The 15,181-nt window shown below is 46.9% G+C and overlaps 1 pseudogene; it reads left to right on the forward strand.

Moving 5' to 3' along the window:
* The first annotated feature begins 11,565 nt into the window (after positions 1-11,565).
* On the forward strand, positions 11,566-14,106 carry LOC140713125 (transcription factor NF-E4-like; annotated as a pseudogene).
* The last annotated feature ends 1,075 nt before the right edge of the window (positions 14,107-15,181 follow it).

Here is a 15,181-nt window from a genome sequence, read left to right on the forward strand (position 1 = left end):
GAATGAGCTACATTTTCTGCTAATTGGAGAAACAAATTTTTTGTCTTTTTCAGAAGTTCTGGTGCTGGCAGATTCAGCTCCTCCTAAAAGGTTTGAAACACTGGTTTGGGAGAGCGCCTGTAGACCTCCCCTTGGACTAAAATGGCAACGTGGGGGTTTAACCCTGTCCCATCGATCCCCAGGGTTACACGTTCTCCCTTTTTCCAATGGGGGTCTAGGGGATTGGTGATTATTAGTTCCAGTGGGTTATAGTGACCAGCAGCACAGGAGGGGCTGGCTTTCCCCTTCTGAAGATGAACCGGGTCCTTTTGTTCTTTTTTCAAGTAGCCCAAATAACACATGGCCAAAAGGCACAATTTTCACAAACCCCTGACTCAAGACAAACATATTTATTTGCTACTCTGTAGCTCCTTTCCCAGTTAAGAGAACCACATCCTGTTCCTAGCTTGTTACTGTTAATGGCTGCACAAGCATCAAATCTTAAAATTACTTGTTTGAGGATTTTTCCTCAGTTCTAGTTATTATTTTACTTGTATCACCTAGGAAAAGGCCAGTTCTTAATCTTATTTCAAAAACGGTGGTTGCAGGGGACTCAGATGGGTTATAACACACATCAGATTGGTCCTTTCCCGGGCTACATACCTTGTACTGAGTGGCATTATGCAAACAACTTTCTTTCAACGTTCCCATACATTCATAAGAACTATAGAACAGAAAGATTGTTTTAATTTGTTGTCCTACCTCAGTGACCTGATGAATACACTGGGAACAGTCACCAGTTTGAGTAAGGTCAATTGAAGTCCTTACTGTATAAGTCCAAAATTTAAGAAAGATGAATCCCACGATGAGATTCCTCATGTTTCGGCCGTGCATGGACCAGTCAGCTTCTGGGTGTGACTGGAGCAGGGCTTGTTGTCTTCTTCAGGATCACTCTGCAAAGGTTGTCCAGGCTTGGTCTTGCCTCCCAGGTTTCAGGTGCTGCAGGTTTTACACGGCTGTGGTGGATCCAGGATGGGATTCCCTCTACCTTCACAGCGGTGGGAGTGGTCAAGATAACAGTCTGGGGTCCTTTCCACCATGGGCACAAAGAGGCTATGTTCCAGTCCTTGATCCACACTTGATCACCTGGGGAGAAAGGGTGAACGGGGAGAATAAGCTAACAGGGCATCTCTCATTTACCCAGGCTGAGATTGTTTGTGTAATTTTCCCTAAAGCCTGTAACTGTCGCTGTAACTCAATTTCACCTAACTCTCGGGGAGTGCCTGGAAGTCCCCACAAAGTGGGAGGGGGCCTATGATATAATATTTCATAAGGGGAATAACCTGTTCTTTTAGAAGGGGTACATCTAATTTTAAATAATACCATAGGGAGAGCCTGTATCCATTTTAATCCTGTTTCCTGACGTACTTTCGCTAAACCATTTTTGATAGTCCGATTCATCCGCTCCACCTTTCCGGAACTCTGAGGCCGGTAGGCAGCATGCAATTTCCATGTGATCCCCAATACCTTTGCTGTCTTCTGTACCAAGTCAGCCACAAACGCCGGCCCGTTATCTGAGCCGATCCGTAAAGGCAGTCCAAATCTAGGAATAAGATCTCGAAGAAGCACACGGGTTACTTCACGAGCTTTCTCAGTTCGTGTTGGATAAGCCTCAACCCACCCAGAGTAGGTACACATAAGAACTAGTAAATACTTGTTACCTCCACACTTTGGCATCTCTGTGAAGTCCAGGAGAAAGTCCTTTTCTTCTTTAGAATAAGTAGGTACAAGATCAGGTGCTTGAGGGAGCAGGGGGGCTGTGACTGATGCCCAGAACGGGGCAGATGCTGCTTTTCGAGCCTCTGAGTCAGCACGGGAATTCCCCAAACCCACCAAGATGGAAACTCGCTGGCGTCCTCTGCAATGCATAACTGCCACCTTGTGGGGTTTCCATACTGCTTCTAATAATTGTAAGATTTCTTGTTGATATCTTATGTCCTTTCCCCCAGAGTTCAATATGCCCTTTTCTTTATATAATGCTCTATGCACTTGAAGAGTTAAAAAGGCATACCGAGAATCAGTGTAAATGTTTACAGTCTTACCTTCACTGAGTTCTAAGGCCTGAATTAAAGCAATGAGTTCAGCTTTCTGGGCTGAAGTGCCCTGGGGCAACGATCTGGCTTCAACAACAGTGTCCAGGGTTACCACTGCATAGCCTGCACATCTCTCTCCTTGTGGGTTGATGAAGCTGCTCCCATCCACGTATAGTTCCCAGTCTACTGATGCCCAAGGCTGGTCCCGGAGGTCAGGTCTGCTAGAGTAAACTGAGTCCAACACTTCTACACAGTCATGCTTGACAGGGCTCTCTGATACCGGGAACAAGGTGGCGGGATTCAGGGTATTACAAACCTCAATGGTTGTGTGGGGATTCTCACAGAGCAAACTTTGGTACTTGGTGAGTCTAGCATTCGTTAGCCAATGATGTCCTTTAGTGTTCATTAAAGTCACCACAGCATGGGGGGCCTTTATGTTCAGGTTTTGCCCAAGAGTCAGCTTATCTGCTTCTTGTACTAGTAGAGCAGTTGCTGCCAAGGCCCTCAAACGAGGGGGCCATCCTTTAGAAACCCCGTCTAGTTGTTTCAAGAGGTAAGCCACTGGCCTCGACCAGGGCCCCACCTTTTGGGTTAAAACTTCAACTGCCATCTTTTCTCTCTCCGACACATACAATGTAAAAGGCTTTGTCAGATCAGGTAGCCCCAGGGCTGAGGCTGACATAAGTTTTTCCTTTAACTCATGAAAGGCTTGCTGTTGTTGGGATCCCCATTCAAAAAGTTCCCGGTCCGCCCCCTTTGTGACCTCATACAAAGGCTTGGCTACTATTGCAAAGTTTGGGATTCACAGTCTGCAAAATCCCACAGCTCCTAAGAATTTTCTCACCTGTCTTCTGCTCTTAGGCTCCGGTAGATTGTCAATGACCTGCTTTCTTTCTGATCCCAGGCTGTGCTCCCCCTGTCGGATAGTAAATCCCAGGTAAGGTACCTTCTGTAGGCAGATCTGAGCTTTTTTCTTGGACACTTTATACCCACAGTCCTCTAGGTGCCGGAGTAGGGCATCCGTTCCCTTGGCGCACCCGACTGCCGTGGGGTGTCCCAGCAGAAGGTCATTGACATACTGGAGCAACACGCAGCCTATGTCTCTGGTGGAAAACTTCTGGAGGTCTCGAGCCAATGCCTCCCCAAAGATGGTGGGGGAGTTCTTGAACCCTTGGGGAAGCTGGGTCCAAGTGTACTGAGTAGTGACACCTGACTCCGGATCTTCCCACTGAAAGGCAAAGAGCTTCTGGCTCTCAGGGGCTAATCTGATGCTAAAGAAAGCGTCTTTCAGGTCCAAGCAGGTGAACCAGGTGTCCTCAACTGGCAGCAACCCCAACAATGTGTACGGGTTAGGTACTGTTGGATGTAAAGTCACTGTAGCTTGACTAACCAAGCGCAAATCCTGTACTGGCCTGTAGTCCCTGGTCCCTGGCTTCGGAACTGGCAGGAGGGGAGTATTCCATGGAGACTGACAAGAAACTATAATTCCAAAGGTTCTTAGGCGCTTGAGATGGACCTGGATACCTTCAAGAGCTTCTCTGGGGACCGGGTACTCTTTTTGCCTAACCGGCTGGGCCCCAGGCTTAACTTCTATAAGTACGTGGGCTTGGTTGACTGCTAACCCTGGAGGGTTGTCTTCAGCTCACACTTTTGGCCACCGCTTAGCTTGGTCTTATCTCTTGGACCAGCTCAGTTAAGAAAAGCCTCCATTCCTCCTCTCGGGGTACCATAAGGGTCATAATGACTCCCGTTCCAGGTAAGTTTAGCAGCAAAGAGCCACGCTCTGTAAAAGAGATAGTGGCTGTCAGCTTGCTAAGCAAGTCCCTTCCCAACAAGGGCAAGGGACCGTCAGGCATGTACAAAAACTGATGAATCACTTTATGTCCTCCTACAGTACAAGTCCGAGGCAAGCAGAAAGCTTGCTTTGCTGAAACCCCCGTGGCTCCGATTATGTCAATGGTCTTTTTGGATAAGGGGGAGACCGGGGTGGATACTACAGAATGTTCAGCACCAGTATCTACAAGAAAATCAATGTCTTTACCCCCGACTGTCATCCTGACCATAGGCTCTTTGGGAGCACTTGAGCCCGGTCCCCCTCAGTCCAACAACCCTTCTGCCAGGTTGAGCAGGGTCCCTTCCTCTTTGTCTGGGGCCTCCTGCTCTGAGTCTCCTTGTTTTCCTTTTAGCTGAGGGCATTTGTTCTTCCAATGTCCCATTTCTTTACAAGAAGCACACTGGTTACGCTGCAGACTCTGACAGCCAGGCTGAGTTTCTTTCCCAGGGCCGCCCTTCCCTTGCCTCTTTAGGGGGACCCCTCTAATTGCTGCAGCCAACAGGTCGGCGTTTCGCTGGGCCTGGCGTTCATTCTCTTTGCGATTTTCCTTACGGCTTACTGCATCCCTGTTTACAAACACCTGGTGAGCTATTTCTAATAACTGTGATATATTCATCCCTGCAAACCCAGCCTGCTTCTGCAGTTTTCTTCTAATGTCTTCTGCGCTCTGACTACTAAAGCCATGTTAATCATGCGCTGATTTTCAGGGCTATCAGGATCAAAGGGAGTATACATATGATAGACCTCACACAGTCTCTCGTAGAATTGTGCTGGACTTTCTTCTTTTCCCTGAATGACCTCAGAGACCTTGTTAACGTTTGTGGCCTTCTGGGCTCCCCTCTTTAATCCTTCCAGGAGAGCTTCCCTGTATCGGTTCAGCCTTTGCACACCCTCTCTTTCATTTGGGTCCCACCGGGGGTCGGTTCCTGGTAACTGGGTCCTTACATACTCTTGGGGGTTTTGGTAATCAGCTGGTACATGTTCCTCTAGCCACTTGGTTGCTGCTTGGAGCACTCTCCGCCTTTCATCTGTGTTAAAGAGGAACATGAGCAGCTGGTGGCAATCAGCCCAGGTGGGGATATGGGTCTGGATAATAGTTTGGAGCAAATCAATTAGAGCTTGTGGCTTCTCAGTATAGGACGGGGTATTGTTTTTCCAGTTGAGAAGGTCGGCAGAGGTGAGGGGCTGGTACACAAAAACACGCCTCTCCACCATGTGACCATCCTCATCTATCCCAGTATACCGCTGCTCTCTCAGGGGCATTTGTACCCCAGTTTTGGGTCGCAAACAAGCTGCCAAGGGAGGGCTTTCTCCTGAGGCTTCACCTCCTCTCTTATCTACTCTTGGTGGCCTAGGGATATGTTTGTCTTGCAGAGGCGCAAGCTTTGTGGGCTCAAGAGTGGGGAGCCTCTCTCCCTGGTAAGGGGAGGGCACCACTGGGATCACTGGTGCCGTCTCCTTCAATGGATCTTCTGATGTTGGGTCGAACAGAACTTCAGGAGTTGATTTCCCTCAGTGAGTGGAGCGGGATCCTTCCTTGGCTATCTGTCCCTTTGCCACTAGCACTGCTGCTGCTTGCCCTCTTAGCCACTGTGGGGCGTCTAGCACCAGCTGTAACCAAGTGTCTATGTATGGGAACTGGTCTGACTGTCCTAACTTACCAGTTACCTTATGCCATACCTTAGAAACAAGGGACCTGTCCAGGCTTCCTTCTGATGGCCAACCCACTTCTAATGTTGGCCAATCTATTTCACACAAAGTTCTAAGTTTTCCTGGTGTCATAGTAACCCCATAGTCTCCATTAAATCCCTTCTTAAAATTTTTCAACATAGTTCCTAGCGGAGTGGGCTCACTTTGTGTCTGACCCATGTTTCCTACGAGACAAAACACCACGCTCACATCACACGCACGCCACAAAACAAAGAACAGGTAAAAAAGGGCACACACACACTTTTTCAGTTTATACCAAACCAGAATCAAAACCAAAATCAGAGTATCCAGAAATCCGAGCCAGGTCAAAACCAAAACCAAAGTATCAAACAATTCAAGTCAAGTCAAAAACAAAAACCAAAGTGCCAGTACAGGCACGCCATGGGTGATCAGACCACGCTTCCACTCAAATGGAGTGGGCAAGTTCCAAAGACTAGCCTTACCAAGTTTCAGATGTGCAGACTTAAAGTGCCCGTTCCTTCCCGGTGTTCAGTCACTGTGTTGATCCTCCGCGGGGCCCTACTGTGCACTCTGTGCTGTGTACTGGGACCTGAAACAGCACCCAGCACCCTGAGAGCACAGGAATTCTGAGGGTCAGGAAAGAATGAACGCAGCTTCTTATGTGCCCTACCCAATCATCCCAAGTGAAGCATGGACCTGCGAGCTGAAGTGACAAGCTGGAGGTCAGGCAGTTCTGTTACTTAAGCCTGGTTCTTCCTGACTCCAAAGGCCAGGCGCCACCCCATGCTCCTTCCCAGCAGAAGTTGGTTTTCACCTGGTCAGGAGGACAGGATGGCTATTCCTGACCGTTGTACAGCAGTGCCACATCTCCTAGTTTCCAGAACATTTAATGTGCTACTGTGGAGGCCTGACAGCTCTGAAGTAACCCCTTGCGCCCAGGAGAAACCGGGCCTGGAGGGGCGGGATGGGGTAGGCTGAGACTTCCAGTATCCCACGTGGGCATCCCGTTGCTAAGGGCAACCGCCCCTCCCTGGGAGGGTGGGGAAGGAACAGGGAGGCACACCCTTCCTCCCTCCGCGTTTCACTGGAGATGACCTGCTTCCTACCATGGTTGCACGTGGACCAGCCCAGAGGGACTGGAGTGACTCTTCCCGCAGGTGGGGCGCAGCCGTCCTGGGTGCAGGGCCTCACCGCAATCCCTGGACCCTGCCTCCCTGGGGATCTCCAGGGGCTGTCCTGCGACTCGGTGGGCTGGGGGTGTGGGGGACCACAGATGAGGCAGGCGCCTAAATTGCTTGGGCGGAGTCTGGCTGCTTTCTCCCTCCATGCCCCTCCCTGTGTCCTCGGGCCCCTCGGGTCCTGGCAGCAGGCCGGCCGCGGTCCGGTGTCAGAAGTTCGAGTTCAGGCTGACTCCTCAGACGCACTGACTTTGCCTAGGAGAGCTGGGGAGAGGACAGGCCCAAAGTGTCATCTTTGATTATTCTTTGACCCCAAAGCCAGCCTTGGGCGTGTGCCCAGCACAGGGATTGCTGCTGCCTCCGCAGGCTCTGGCTTGCCCTGAGTTTGAGTCACTTTTGCTTCCTCGCCCCTCTCTGCTCTGTTTGGTTTAAAAAACAAAAACCAACACCTGAGGGTGGGGCGAGGCGAGCCTTGACCCACCCGCTTCCGCCCCTGCAGCCTCGGGGCTCCATCCTCCTGCGTGGCCGCACTAGGGGTGCTGGGGGGCAGAGTGAGGACCAGACCTGAGGGAGTTCTGGGTTCGGCTTCCCAGCAGCAACAGCTGGGGCATCATCAGTGGGGCAGGTGACCCAGGATCTGAGCAGGAATCTTCCAGGTGGAGGTAGGGCCACCCTTCTGCTTCCCACAGCTGGCTTCTGCTCTGAGGGCAACACTGGCTGAGAATCCAGTGAAGTAAGGGCTTTGAAATGGCCTTGATTTAGAAAATAATATTTAGCCATTCCTTTTATATATATATGTACTTTAAGTTCTCGGTTACATGTGCAGTTTTGTTACATAGGTATACCCGTGCCCTGGGGGTTTGCTGCACCCATCAACCCATCACCTACATTAGGTATTTTTCCTAACGTTATCCCTCCCTTTCATTCTCCCCCACCCCCCGACAGGCCTGCATCCTACCGTGTGTGATATTCCCCTCCCTGTGTACCTGTGTTCTCATTGTTCAAGTTCCACTTATGAGTGAGAACATGCAGTGTTTGGTTTTCTGATCTTGTGATAGTTTGCTGAGAATGATGGTTTCCGCCTTCATCCATGTCCCTGCAAAGAACATGAACTCATCCTTTTTTATGGCGGCATAGTATTCCATGGTGTATATGTGCCACATTTTCTTAATCCACTCTATCATTGATGGACATTTGGGTTGGTTCCAAGTCTTTGCTGTTGTGAATAGTGCCACAATCAATACACGTGTGCCTGTATCTTTATCATAGACTGATTTATAATCCTTTGGGTATATGCTCAGTAATGGGATTGCTGGGTCAAATGGTATCTCCAATTCTAGATCCTTGAGGGATTGCCACACTGTCTTCCACAATGGTTGAACTAATTTACACTCCCACCAACAAAGTAAAAGCTTTCCTATTTCTCCACAACCTCTCCAGAATCTGTTGCTTCCTGACTTTTCAATGATCGCCATTCTAACTGGCGTAAGATGGTATCTCATTGTGGTTTTGATTTGCATTTCTCTAATGACCAGTGATGATGAGCACTTTTTCATATGTCTGTTGGCTGCATAAATGTCTTCTTTTGAGAAGTGTCTGTCCATATCCTTTGCCCATTTTTTGATGGGGTTGTTTTTTTCTTGTAAATTTGTTTCTTTGTAGATTCTAGTAATTAGCCCTTTGTCAGATGGATAGATTGCAAAAATTTTCCCCCATTCTGTAGGTTGCCTGTTCACTCTGATGATAGTTTCTTCTGCTGTGCAGAAGCTCTTTAGTTTAATTAGATCCCATTTGTCAATTTTGACTTTTGTTGCCATTGATTTTGGTGTTTTAGACATGAAGTCTTTGCCCATGCCTATGTCCTGAATGGTATTGCCAAGTGGTATTTTCTTCTAGGATTTTTATTGTCCTAGGTCTTGCATTTAAGTCTTTGATCCATCTTGAGTTGATTTTTGTAAAAGTTGTAATGAAGGGGTCCAATTTCTCCATATGGCTAGCCAGTTTTCCCAACATCATTTATTAAATAGGGAATATTTTCTCCATTGCTCGTGTGTGTCAGGTTTATCAAAGGTCAGATGGTTGTAGCTGTGTGGGGTTATTTCTGAGGCCTCCGTTCTGTTCCATTGGTCTACGTATCTGTTTTGGTACCAGTTGTTTTGGTTACTGTAGCCTTGTAGTATAGTTTGAAGTCAGGTAGTGTGATGCCTCCAGCTTTATTCTTCTTGCCCAGGATTGTCTTGGCTATGCAGCCTCTTTTTTGGTTCCATATGAAGTTTAAAGTAGTTTTTTTCCAATTCTGTGAAGAAAGTCAGTGGTAGCTTGATGAGGATAGCATTGAATCTATAGATTACTTTGGGCAGTATGGCCGTTTTCATGATATTGATTGTTCCTATCCATGAGCGTGGAATATTTTTCCATTTGTTTGTGTCCTCTCTTATTTTCTTGAGCAGTGGTTTGTAGTTCTCCTTGAAGAGGTCCTTCATATCTCTTGTAAGTTGTATTCCTAGGTATTTTATTTTCTTAGCAGCAATTGTGAATGGGAGTTCACTCATGATTTGGTTTTCTGTTTGTCTGTTATTGGTGTATAGGAATGCTTGTTATTTTTGCACATTGATTTTGTATCCTGAGACTTTGCTGAAGTTGCTTATCAGCTTAAGGTTTTCTGTGGGATCAGTGGTGATATACCCTATATCTTTTTTTTTTTTTTTTTTTTTTTTTTTTTTTTTTTTTTTTTGCATCTATTCGATTCTTCTCTATTTTCTTATTTATTAATCTGGCTAGCGATCTATCTATTTTTTTGGTTTTTTTTTTAAATAGGTCCTGGATTCATTGATTTTTTGAAAGGTTTTTTATGTCTCTATCTCCTTCAGTTCTGCTCTGATCTTAGTTATTTCATGTCTTCTGCTAGCTTTTGAATTTGTTTGCTGTTGCTTCTCTAGTTCTTTTAATTTTTATATTAGGGTGTCAATTTTAGATATTTTCTGCTTTCTCTTGTGGGCATTTAGTGCTATAAATTTCCCTCTAAACATTACTTTAAATGTGTCCCAGAGATTCTAGTATGTTTTGTCTTCATTCTCATTGTTTTCAAAGAACATCTTTATTTCTGCCTTCACTTGGTTATTTACCCAGTAGTCATTCAGGAGCAGGTTGTTCAGGTTCCTTGTATTTGTGCGGTTTTGAGTGAGTTTCTTAATCCTGAGTTCCAATTTGGTTGCACTGTGGTCTGAGAGACTGTTTGTTATGATTTCCATTCTTTTGCATTTGCTGAGGAGTGTTTTACTTCCAATTATGTGGTTAACTTTAGAATAAGTGTGATGAGGTGCTGAGAAGAATGTATATTCGGTTGATTTGGAGTGGAGAGTTCTGTAGATGTCTATTAGGTCCTCTTGGTCCAGAGCTGAGTTCAAGTCCTGAATATCCTTGTTAATTTTCTGTCTTGTTGATCTGTCTAATATTGACAGTGGGGTGTTAAAGTCTCCCATTATTATTGTGTGGGAGTCTAAGTCTCTTTGTAGGTCTCTAAGAACTTGCTTTATGAATATAGGTGCTCCTGTATTGGGTGCATATATATTCAGGATAGTTAGCTCTTCTTGCTGCATTGTTCCCTTTACCATTATATAATGCCCTTCTTTGTCTCTTTTGATCTTTGTTGGTTTAAAGTCTGTTTTATCAGAGATTAGGATTGTAACTCCTGCTTTTTTTTACTTTCCATTTGCTTGGTAAATATTCCTCCATCCCTTTATTTTGAGCCTATGTCTTTGCATGTGAGATGGGTCTCCTGAATACAGCACACTGATGGGCCTTGACTCTTTATCCAATTTGCCAGTCTGTGTCTTTTAATTGGGGCATTTAGCCCATTTACATTGAAGGTTAATATTGTTATGTGTGAATTCGATACTGTCATTATGATGCTAGCTGGTTAATGTGCCTGCTAGTTAATGCAGTTTCTTCACAATGTCAATGTTCTTTACAATTTGGTATGTTTTTGCAGTGGCTGGTACCAGTTGTTCCTTTCCATGTTTAGTGCTTCTTTCAGGAGCTCTTGTAAGGCAGGTCTGGTGGTGACAAAATCCCTCAGCATTTGCTTGTCTGTAAAGGATTTTATTTCTCCTTTGCTTATGAAGCTTAGTTTGGCTGAATGTGAAATTCTGGGTTGAAAATTCTTTTCTTTAAGAAGATTGAATATTGGCCCCCACTCTCTTCTGGCCTGTAGGGCTTCTGCAGAGAGATCCACTGTTAGTCTGATGGGCTTCCCTTTGTGGATAACCCAGCCTTTCTCTCTGGCTGTCCTTAATATTTTTTTCCTTCATTTCAACGTTGGTGAATCTGATGATTATGTGTCTTGAGGTTGCTCTTCTTGAGGAGTGTCTTTGTGGTGTTCTCTGTGTTTCCTGAATTTGAATGTTGGCCTGTCTTGCTAGGTTGGGGAAGTTCTCCTGGAAAATATCCTGAAGAGTGTTTTCCAACTTGGTTCCATTTTCCCCATCCCTTTCAGGTACACCAATCAAATGTAGATTTGGTCTTTTCACAAAGTCCCATGTATCTTGGAGGCTTTGTTCATTCCTTTTTATTCTTTTTTATCTAATCTTGTCTTCTCTCTTTAATTTATTAAGTTGACCTTCAGTCATTGATATCTGTAAGATTCTACCCAGGGCTTGAAAGCTTAAGGAGATGAATAACTCCTCCCTTCTCAGGCCCAGTTGCAAGGTGCAACTAGCGCTAGCAGCGTGCACCAGCGAGATAGCAGGAGCAGGAAGAGAGCAGGCTGGAAGACACCTACCCTTGCCGAAGACACATACCCCTGAAGATCATGAAAGAGGTCATCCGGGTACAAGGTAACAGTCATGTCAGACTGGGACACTTCCTGTTTACAGAGGGCTATAAAACCTTTGCTCCGTCCTCACTTGGGGCTGATGCCATTTTAGGCCTCAGCCCACCTGCACTTAGCTGCTTATTAAAACAGCGTGTTGCTCCACATTGCTTCGTGTTGTCTGTTGGCCCACTCTTGGGGTTCAAACTGATACAAGAACCTTACATCTGGTGCCAAAATCCGGGAGGGGCTCTGGTCCACATCCCCCACAGATATACCCCTCCACCCCAGAGTGCAGGCCACAGCAGCTGGACGAAGGAAGCTCCTTAGCCTCCAGTCACCTCTCTGCGCATGCACATCAGTCACTGATTTTGCCTACTGGTAAGTTTCCCTAGAAGCCCTGTTAACAGGGGAAAATCCGCACAGCCTCTCTTAGTTTCTCTGGTCTGAAAATCCAACGTTGGTCCAAGAAGGCTCCAGTGTGTGCCAGGCACTCACTGATCATCTGGTCTTAGAGGGATGCCTCTAAGTCATTTGATCCCATTCCGGGAATGAAAAAGGCAGTGGTGACAATTGCTCCTTTTATTGTCTCCCTCCGGCTATCCAGGACAGTCTCCTTTTCCCTGTTCTCCTGAGCCTACCCTCCATTATGGGAAACTCCCAGTCCTCCATTCCAAAAAATAGCCCTCTAGTCTGCCTCATAAAAAACTTGCAAACCTTAGGCCTCAGGCAAGATATCCACCCTAAGTGCCTTGTCGTTTTTTGCAATTCAGTCTGGCCACAATACGAATTGGACAGTAGGTCCAAACGGCCCGCAGATGGAACATTTGACTTCACAATTTTAACTGACTTCAGCAATTATTGCCAACAACTGGAGAAATGGGGAGAAATTCCTTATGTCCAGGCCTTTTTGTACTCAGATCACAACCTGACCTGTGCAATTCTTGCTCACCTGTTCAAATCCTTCTCCATTCTCACCACCCTGATTGCCTTTCTCTTTCCGACTCTACCTCTTTTTCCTCGTTAGATGGAGCAGACTGCTGTCCACCCTTCCCAGTCCCTACCTCTTCCTCTCAACTGTCTTATTTAACGCCCTCAAGCCTCCTCATTGTCTTCTCAGCCACCATCTATCCCAGCCGCCATCTTCCCTGTTGCCGTCTTCTCAGCCTTCATCTTCCCAGCTGCCATCTTCCCAGCTGGCATCACCTCCAAAAGTACTCATTTCTTTTCCTACACCATCCTCTCCTCAGGACAGCGTTAGCATTGCCTGTACTCATTCTCCTTCCTCACTGCCCTCTCCCAAAGCCTGTAAAACCATCCTGCCCTTTACACCCCTATCTATCCTCCACTGCCTATCAACTCAACCCCCCTTCCCCCTTCAAACCCTCAGCAGGAACCACTTAGGGCTCATTTCTTCTCTCCCACCCACACTCACTCGGATGCCATATTTGGCCCAAGCCCCACCCTTACTTCAGCGCCTGTGTTAGAGTGCCCTCTTCAGGAAGTAGCAGGAACTGAAGATATTGTTAGCAGTCATGTTCCCTTCTCCCTCATTGATCTATCTCAAATTAACAAAAGACTCGGTTTATCCCAGAAGACCCTACCTCTTATATTAGAGAGTTTCAGTAACTCTCCCAGTCTTGTGAACTAACCTGGCAGGACTTCTATGCTATTCTCTCTTCCATCCTCACCCCAGAAGACCAAGACTGTATCTGGACCCTAGTTTAGGCACATGCTGATGCAATTCATAACCAAGCTCTTGCCCAGCCTACTGGCGCAGAGGCAGTCCCAACCAGGACCCCCACTAGGAGTATCAAGACAGGGCCTCTGGATGCCACCATGGAGACCACACGATTGTGTTTCTCCTTGCAGTACTCAAAAAGGGTGTCCATAACGCAAGAAACTATGAAAAACTTTCAGAAATCACCCAAGGTCCTGACGAAAACCCAGTCCTTTTTCTCTCTCATTTAACTGAAGCCATGAGAAAATATACCAACCTAGACCCAGCCAGCCCAGAAGAAACCACTATTTTAAACCTTTGGTTCATCTTCCAATCCACGCCTGATAATTGGTGCAAGCTTCAGAAACTTGACGACAGCCCTCAAACCCCACAACGAGACCTTCTTAATTTAGTCTTCAAAGTCGTTAACAATCATGATGAGGAAAGTAAAAGGCACAAACAGGCAGAGTTTCAAATGCTTGCCTCTGCCATCAGGGGCCCTGCAGGCCCACAGGGCTGCAGCTCCACACAGAAGCCTCCTAGCAATCCACCTCCACCTGGCACCTGTTTCAAGTGCAGCAATGAAGGCCACAGGTCCAGACAATGCCCAAACCCAGGTAAGCCCACCAGGCCGTGCCCCCTCTGTGGAGGACCCCACTGGAAGTTGGACTGTGAGTGGCCCCCACAAGGACCGCCCCCATCCCTTCCTGAGCCGGCCAAAACCTCCTACTTGGATCTCATCAGCCTTACCGCTGAAGACTAACCGTGCCCTGAAACAGATGCCCTGGCAACTACCATCACTTCATCCGAGCCAAGGGTAACCCTGGTGGTGGCAAGTAGGCCAGTATTTTTTTTTAATTAGTATCAGGGCAACCTACTCTGGTTTACCTAATTTTTCAGGACCCACCCAGTCCTCCCAAGTCTCTGTTGTGGGAATTGATGGACAAGTCTCCAAACACCGAGCCCCACCCTCTACTCTTCTACTCCCTTCACTCCTTTTCCTTCACTCACTCTTAGTCCTGCCCTCGTGCCCAGCTCTGCTCCTAGCAGAGACATCCTTTCAAAATTCCACACCACTTTCCACTTCCATGTTCCCCATAGTACCCAACACATCCACCCAGACCCCTCTGGGACATCTAACTTTCTTCTACTCCTCCAACCTCCCACCTTAAAACATGCAACTTTTCCTTATCCCCCATCTGTAGTTAACCCCACTGTTTGGGATACTTCCACACCCTCAGGCACAGAACACCACACCCCTGGCCGTATTACCCTTAAAGACCCCACCCAGTTCCTATCACAGAAGCAGTAGCTCATCCCCCAAGCAGCTCTCATAGACCTGAAGCCTATCATTTCTCGCCTCCTCGCCAGTCATCTCCTCTGCCCAACAAACTTCCCTTTTAACACACCAATTCTACGCGTTAAAAAGCCAGATGGAACTTAACGCTTAGTCCGGGACCTCAGGCTCATTAACCAAGTTGTACTCCCAGTATATCCAGTAGTTCCTAACCCGTATACTTTACTTTCTGCAATTCCCTCCAATACCACCCATTTTTCTGTTCTAAACCTAAAGGATGCTTTTTGTTCACAACTCCTTTGCACTGTGATTCCCAAGGCTTTTTTGCCTTTACGTGGGAAAATCCTGACACCCACCTTTCACGTCAGCTCACCTGGCACGTACTACCTCAAGGTTTCAGAGACAGCCCCACCTTTTCGGACAGGCCCTTGCTTGCGACCTCTGTACCTTATCCCTAAAACTGTCCATTCTCCTTCAATGTGTTAATGACCTGGTCCTGCATAGCCCCTCTCAAAGAGACTGCAACACCCATACTATCTCTCTCTTTAAAACTTCTTGGCAGAACGAGGGTATTGGGCCTCCCCTAAGAAAGCACGAAT

Source organism: Chlorocebus sabaeus, chromosome 12, assembly GCF_047675955.1.
Source record: "Chlorocebus sabaeus isolate Y175 chromosome 12, mChlSab1.0.hap1, whole genome shotgun sequence".
NCBI lineage: Eukaryota > Metazoa > Chordata > Mammalia > Primates > Cercopithecidae > Chlorocebus > Chlorocebus sabaeus.